Consider the following 8,282-nt stretch of genomic DNA (forward strand, 5'->3'; position numbering starts at 1 on the left):
GATCAATGATCGGTAAGTTGCACTATGTGGTGCACAACAGACCCAATATTGCTCATGCAGTGGGCATAGTGGCCCATTTTTAGAAGAGTCCAAGAGAATCCCACTTGGTTGTGGTAAAGAGAATTATTAGATACCTAAAAAGGATAGTTGATTATGGATTGTGGTATCCATAAAATGATGAATTTGATCTCAAAGTGTTTACTGATGTAGATTGGGCAGGTAACGTGGATGATCGGAAGAGCACAACTGATGGAGCGTTCTTCCTTGGTGGAAGACTAATCTCATGGACGAGCAAGAAGAAGAGTTGTATTTCCCAGTCTACAGCTGAAGCAGAGTATGTGGCAGCATTTATGAACTGCACTCAGGCAATCTAGATGAAGCATGTATTGAATGACTTCAAAGTGACTATATCTGAACCGGTGAGTATTTTCTGTGATAATACTAGTGTAATAAATATTTCCAAAAATCCAGTATTGCATGCTAGGACCAAGCATATTGAGCTCAAGTATCATTTCTTGAGAGAAAAGGTTCAAAATAAAGAGGTTGTATTAGAAGATGTTTCGAGTAAGGAGCAGCTAGCAGACATATTCACTAAGCCCTTACTGAAGACTACATTTACCTATTTGAGAGGTGAATTAGGGGTTTTGTCCCTTCATGAAGTAAATTAAAGTTGTGTGCTCCACATCAGTCAGGGACTATCATGTTAGATCTTGCAGGATTGATGTGTTGAAGGATGCTACTCCATAGGGGGAGCAACATAGTGGAGACCGGAAGCTTGTGCCTCCACTTTGGCATTGTTGTCAAAGGGGGAGAAGATATCTAATGATGAAGATATATGGAGGGAAAGATACATGTTTGAAGGACAATATGCAAGTGTGAGAAGTTATTGTGCAAAGCACACACTGACCAGTCTAGGTGGTGGTGGTAATCTTTTTATGTTGAATCGGTATATGTCAACTGGTATATGTTATTGACCATGGTGTAGATACTAAGAAATGATACACTGAGTATTGTCATCAATGTCAAAGGGGGAGATTTTGGCATATGATGAAGCAGTGATAATGTATATTGTCATTGATGTCAATAAGTGCTCAAGCAGATGAACTAGTTTGAACTGGTATGAAGATCATAAGCACTTATGGTCAACCGGAATGGAGTGGACAAGTGTCGGGATTCACTAAGTGTGACTACCAGTTGGTAGTCTCAGCTCTAGTGTTACCGGTTTCGTGATTTGGCTTGTGCAGTGAAACCAATGATGTTTTGTGACCAGTTAGCTGAGGAATAAGGATAAGGATCGAGATGATAGGTTAGTTGTGTGCACATGAAGGATTTATTTGTGGTTCTTGCACATGAAGACTGAATGTATTAAATGCCTACCTCAGGAATGAGAGTTTTTCTTAGTGGTGTGTGAAGAGCGCATGATGGATTATTGATTTCCAGATGCGGTGAAGATTGGATGATGCAGATGAAGAAGTTGAGGAAATACAACTTCAGCGATCCCAAGAATACCTGCATGCAAATACCTGTCACAAGAGAAGAATGGAGGCACATATAGAAAAATAGAATAAATGTTTTGAAGAAGAAATTATCATTCAGAAAGGGAATCAATTAAATGAACAAGTACAACATAATCCTTATAAAAGGATAATAGCAACCCTAAAGGTGTGCAATCCTAAATATGTGCAACCCTAAAGAAACCCTTAAGGGATAATGTGTTTTTAATAATTAGAATTATTATTAAATACCTACAATATTATTAAATGCCTAAGTTTAGCTTAAGCGTAGAGTTTAATAGACTAATAATTAAAATAAATAATTATTAGCTAATACAAGATAACTCTAATAGCCCCCTTAAGATGAGCTTAGGGAGTAGCTAAAAAACTAAATGCATGAAGGAAAAAATGCAACTACATGATGAAAACAAAAAAATTGGGTCCCGACAACAAGGCCTGATGAGGTACCCAATCACAACCAAATCTCTATGAATTAGAGAAATAGAGAAAACCACGTGGGAAAAAAAATCTAGTCCAAAGAGATGGAAAAGCAAGAAGAACACCACTGAAGCATGAAAAAATTGCAAACACTGTCGAAGAGTAAATGCTGATCTAAAGAACCTCCACTAAAATAGAACATGACCAAGTAGAGAAGACTGTGATCTACATGAGTGCCCTCAAATGACAATACTTGAATCAGATGACAAACAAAGGCAAACAACTGAACTCGAAGATACAGATGACATGAGACACCAAAGCCTGAAGGGTTGATCAATCGAACCAAGGAAGCATTAGAACCAACATGACAAACCTCCCCATAATGCTGAAAAGGGAGAGGGATAGGTACACTGAAAAGAACGGCCAACAAGAACTGCATGATGAAGAACCAGGAACATTGAAGGTGCAGAGAAAGTACATAGTGTCATGGAAGGAGCACTCACTTGACACACATCTTAAGGCTAATGTCGTGGAAGGAACACTCACGTGACAAAGGTAGATGGAAAACAAAGGCAAACATAAACCCCCCAATGGCACTTTATAATGTAGTTCATGTACAATAAGGCACAAAATGTGCAAGATCCCAAGTATACAATGCATAGTGCCACTTTATCTCAATGCATTTGCAAAAAAACAAATGCTTACAAAATGATGTATACAAAGATTAGAAGAGACATAACGCTGGAAACATAGAAAGAACACCCAAAGACGTGACATCCTACTTAAAGAAAGAGATCCCAGGACTCGAAACATCCAAGATATTCACCAGAGTGTTGAAAAGCAAAAAATTAAATAAACTGTACTTGGAGCAAAATCTGGAAAGAAAACTCATATGGCTAGAAAGTGCACAGAACAAGATTTCTAACTATATAAAGTTTTTGAAAAATGAAGTTTGGATGCTCAAGTTATGTCTCCCAGAGTGCAAAAAAGGAACTTCTGAATTTGATAGAAAAAAAAACCATCAAAAAAGAAAAATTAGAAGATCAAACCTCCAAATCTGAAGAGAGCTTGAAAAGAGCTTTTCGACGATATAAAGTTTTTGAAAAAGCGCCTCTGTATGACCAAGTTATGGCCAAAAGAAAAAAACCCCTCTTTTAGGGCATAAAGAGGGTATTAAAAAAAAAATTAAATATATATATTTTTTTTTTGACAAATTTTTTTGACGCATTTGTAGGTACAACCGTACATATTTTTGTGCCTCGTAAAGCATGCCAATGAAAAAATCATGGCCCAGATGCCCTTGTCACTGAAATAGGTCGAATTATATATCAAAATGATTGGAAACACCCGTCGAAAGCCAATGGTGAGGTCTTTTTTTGGCCCAAACTGGTCTAAAAAAAATTTCATGATTTTTCTTACGAATTTCTCAAAATTCGTGACAAAAAAAGGCAAAACAAAAAAATGTCCAGAACCCAAATTTGTCAAAATTTGACAAATTTAATATGAAAATTGGGGTTCTTGGGCATTCTGAGCTCAATGGTGAGGTCTCTTTAAGCCCAAAATAATTAGAAACAAAATAATTACCCCAGATCCAATAAAAAACTCTGAAAAAGCTTGAAACCCTTCTCCAAAAAATCTTCTAAAAAATCATGAACAAGAAGCAGTAGATGTAGGCTCTGATGCCATGAAGAAGTTGAGGAAATACAACTTCAGAGATCTTAAGAACACCTATTAGCAAAATACCTATCAAAAAAGAAGATTGGAGACAAAAACATAATATAGGCTCTAAAAAAAAAGATTATCATTTCAAAGAGGGAATCAATTAAATGAACAAGTACAACACAATCTTTGTAAAAGGAGAATAGCAACTCTAAAGGTGTGCAGCCCTAAAATGTGCAACCCTAAAGAAACCCTAAAGGGATAATGTGTATTTAATAATTAGAATCATTATTAAATACCTACAATATTATTAAATGCCTAAGTTTAGTTTAATCGTAGAGTTTAATAGACTAATAATTAAATTAAATAATTATTAGCTAATACAAGATAACTCTAATAGCAGAATGTCTTGAGATCTGTCTTAGATCATTTCATTCTATGTAATGTGTTTTGATAGTCAGGATTGGACTGCTTGTAATTGTAAACCTAAAATATTTATGGTTTAGGGTTTATGCTACCGACCTAATTGTTGTCTATAAGGTCGATGAGTTTTGTTATTGTAGCGGTTGGCAAAAGTTGTGTTTGTGTTTACGTGTTGGAGATTTGATACTTGCCAAACCAGAGTGAGGAATCTGCAGAGTGTGATTGCAAAAGAGAGGAACTGAAAAGAATTTGCCTTAGCAAGAAGTGTTGTTAGTAGATCAGAGTGTTTTACCGATTGTCTTCTAACCATTTCAACAGAAGGTAAATCCCTTGACCGGGTAGCTTTAACAGGCTTTGTTGTAAATCCTCTAACCAGGTGGTGCAAGTTCATTGAGTTATTTAATTCCTCTAGCAAGGTAACTCTTAACAGGGTTTCAACCTTTAATAGGGTATATAGTCATCCCTTAACTGGGTGATCCCTAACAGGATCGGTTCCTTACAGTACCTTTATTGTAAATTTTTTAATCGAACTAGGCTCCTAATAAAGAAGACTTCAAAAGAGCTCACAAAAAAGCTTGTGGGTATTCATCCCCACTCTAGTTTTTCCCATTTGGGTTTCCACATGAAAAATTTGTGTGTTATGGGTTGTGAGTTTTTCATGTGATGATTGTGTGATTCTGATTAAGTTAGATATGCATTCAGTGTTAAATGGTTGTGGTATTATTGATACAACTCATGCATGATTATATCGGTGAAGTAGTCATCAAGATCTGAGATATGTTGAATGTTGTTCGAAGTATTTTTGTTTAACCAATTTAGCTGTCTGAAGTATTTCTGTTTAACCAGTATTTCTATGGTTAAGTACAGTGGTGAAGACAACCAATTAGCTATGTTTTAATATGATAGAGTGTTAAAGCATATTTTTTTAGTACTGATTCATGCCCCCCCTCTCAGTACTAGTTAGGACCTTAGTAATTCATCGTTATTCATCACTTGTAACCATTGGTGTCTCAATTGGTTTACAGTCACTCATGCCAAATGTCTTTAAGACCTCTTTCACATACTTAGACTGTGTGATGAAAATACCATTCTTCATTTGCTATATTTGCAAGATTGTGAAATTTTTTATTTCTCCCACTAAAGACATTTCAAACTTATTCTTCATTTTATTTGAAAAACTATTGCTCATGTCATCATTACTTCCAAATATGATATCATCTACAAAAACTTTGCTAACTAGTATTTTATCTCCTTCAGATTTGAGATATATGTTACTATCATCATTGGTTCTCAGAAAGCCTATCTTCATCAGATGCATATGAAGCCTTTCATACCATGCTCTCGGTGCCTGCTTTAATCCATATAAATCCTTATGCAATCTGCATACCATGTATTTATCATCAGTCAAAGCATAACCATCTAGATGCTCAATGTATACTTCTTCTTCCAGTATCCCATTCAAAAATGTTGACTTAACATCCATCTAGTATACCTTGAATTTCTTATGTGTTGCAAATGAAAGTAAGGTTTTGACACCTTCCAATCTTGCCACTGGTACAAAATTCTCACCATAATCTTCTCCTTCCTCTTGTGCATAACCTTTGCAAACTAACCTAGCTTTCTTGCAAACTACAACACCATCTTCATTTAACTTGTTCCTGAATACCCACCTAGTACCTATCACATTTTTATTTACCAGTCAGGGTATTAGGATCCATGTGTTGTTCTTCTCAATTTGATCTAGTTCCTCCTCCATATCTTTAACCCAATGATCATCACCAAATGCTTCCTTAGCAATTCTTGGTTCAATAGTGGAGGTCATGTAAGAATTCTCTTTGATTCTTCTTCTCGTTAGTACTTCAGCATTCTTATCCCCAATTATCTATTCAGGATTGTGATTCAGTCTCACATATCTTGGAATAACATGATCATTATCATCAGGTTCAGATTCTTCATTATCATCATCTTCTTTTTAATTTATCTGTTTAGCTTGAACTGGTACATTAGTATTTGCTTTACTAGTTTTAGATTTCACAATTTCTTTTTCCAAAAACAAAATGAAAGGATCTTCATCCTTTTTCTCCAATTTGGTTTCCTCTGAGACTTCAAGATATTCATCCACTCGAACATCAACACTCTCAATAATTCTCTGTGTCCGGTTATTAAAACACTTGTAGGCCTTACTCTTGGTAGAATAGCAAAGAAATATACCTTCATCACTTTTAGCTTCAAATTTGCTAACATAATCACCTCTCTTAATAAAACATTTTCTTCCAAATATCTTGAAATAAATAACATCAGGTGATCTTCCATACCAATATTCATAAGGAGTCTTGTCCTTACCTCTCTTTACCAAAATTTGGTTCATAGTGTTGATAGCTGTGTTGGTAGCTTCTCTCCAAAAAGTGTTCACTAAACCTCCTTGTATCAACATTGTCCTAGAAGCTTTAACAACTGACCAGTTGTTTCTCTCCGTGATATCATTCTATTGTGGTGTCCTCAGTGCAGAAAGTTATCGTTTGATACAATTTTCTTCACAATATCTAGTGAATTCCTCAGAAGTGAATTCACTACCTTGGTCTGTCCTTAGACACTTTATCTTCTTACCACTCTCCTTCTCAGCTAAGGCCCTGAATGCCTTGAACTTACCAAAATATTCAGTCTTATCTTTTAAGAATGTGACCCACATCATCCTTGAGAAATCATTAGTGAAGATCATACAATATCTGTCACCTTGAATACTTTTTGTCCTTATTGGTCTACAAAGATCTGTATGAACCAAATCTAACAAATGTTCCGCTAAAAAATATTTGCTCTTTAAAGTTGAGCATTTCATCTTTCCCAACTAACATTCTTTACATAGAGCATTGACCAGTTTGTCCAACTGAGGCAAACGTCTCATTGTCTTGGACTTACTCACTTTAACAATACTATCAAAGTTTATATGAAAAAATCTCCTATGCCAAAGCCAACTATCATCTATCTTTGTGATTAAACAGTTGCTGACTTTAGGATTAAGGTGAAACAGGTTACCTTTAGTTTGCTTCTCGGTTGTAATCAATTCACCTTTGTTGCCATAGATTTTTCACATACCGTTCTTAAACTCCAATGGGTATCCTCTATCATTGAGTTGTGCCACACTCAAAATATTGTGCTTTAAACCTTCAACCCAATAGACATCATCTGCACTTCTCTTTCCATTAAGAGAAATAGTTCCCTTACCTTTAACCATGTAGGGTGAGTCATTACCAAATATTACAACTCTACCATCAAATTTCTTCAAAGAAAGAAATTCGCTCTGATCATCGGTCATGTGATGTGAACAACCACTATCAATGATCCAATCATTAGAGTTATCCATGTTGTATACTAATGCCTTTTAGTTTGATATCTCTTCTTTAATAACTACAAACACAATATCTCTGTTAGCATCACCATCAGATTCTTCATCAGTGATACCACCATCAAGAGCCATAAGTCAATCTATTTTGCCTTTACCCTTATACTTCTTGAATTTCTCTCATTTATGCTTATTATCAGCATTAGGATAGTTAGTAGCTATGTGTCCAATCTTGTTGAATGCAAAACATTTCAAAGGTAATTTATGTCTATATTTACCTGTACCTCTAGGCAACAGGCAACTTCTTGGCCAACAATGATTCAAGCTCAACTAAACTGTCTTCATCATCAACTTCTCTGCTGGATCTGGATTCATAACTATGACTAACATCTCTACTTTTCCTCACAGATGGGTTCGAAAAAGAAGCTCTAAATGCAGACTCAGATTTTTGTACATACCATCACAACCATTTAATTCAAAAATAGTAAGCTTGCCAATGATGGAGTCAAGAGTTATATTAGTTTTGTCAATGGAATTTAGCTCTTGAATGGCTGCAACTTGGATAGCGTAGATCGGTAGCAGGGTTCTCAGTACCTTACTGATCACTGTGGCATCTTCCACTTTACCTCCTACACTCTTAATTTCACCGACTATCTCTTTTATCCTTTGACCATACTGCTGGATATTCTCACCTTCAACCATCTACATGTCATCAAACTTTCCTCTTAGACTCTCTTCTTTAGCAATCTTAACATGTTCATCACCGCTATAAATCTCTTCATATTTTTTCCATACCTTATATGCAGCCTCTAGACCATGAACATTTACATACTCTACATGAGACAAAGAACTGATAATAGCCTCTAATTCTTGATGATTTTCTTGTTTCTCTTTCTTTTGATCATCAGTCAAAATCATAGTAGGTGCAA

Source organism: Cryptomeria japonica, chromosome 4 (genome assembly GCF_030272615.1).
Source record: "Cryptomeria japonica chromosome 4, Sugi_1.0, whole genome shotgun sequence".
Taxonomy (NCBI): domain Eukaryota; kingdom Viridiplantae; phylum Streptophyta; class Pinopsida; order Cupressales; family Cupressaceae; genus Cryptomeria; species Cryptomeria japonica.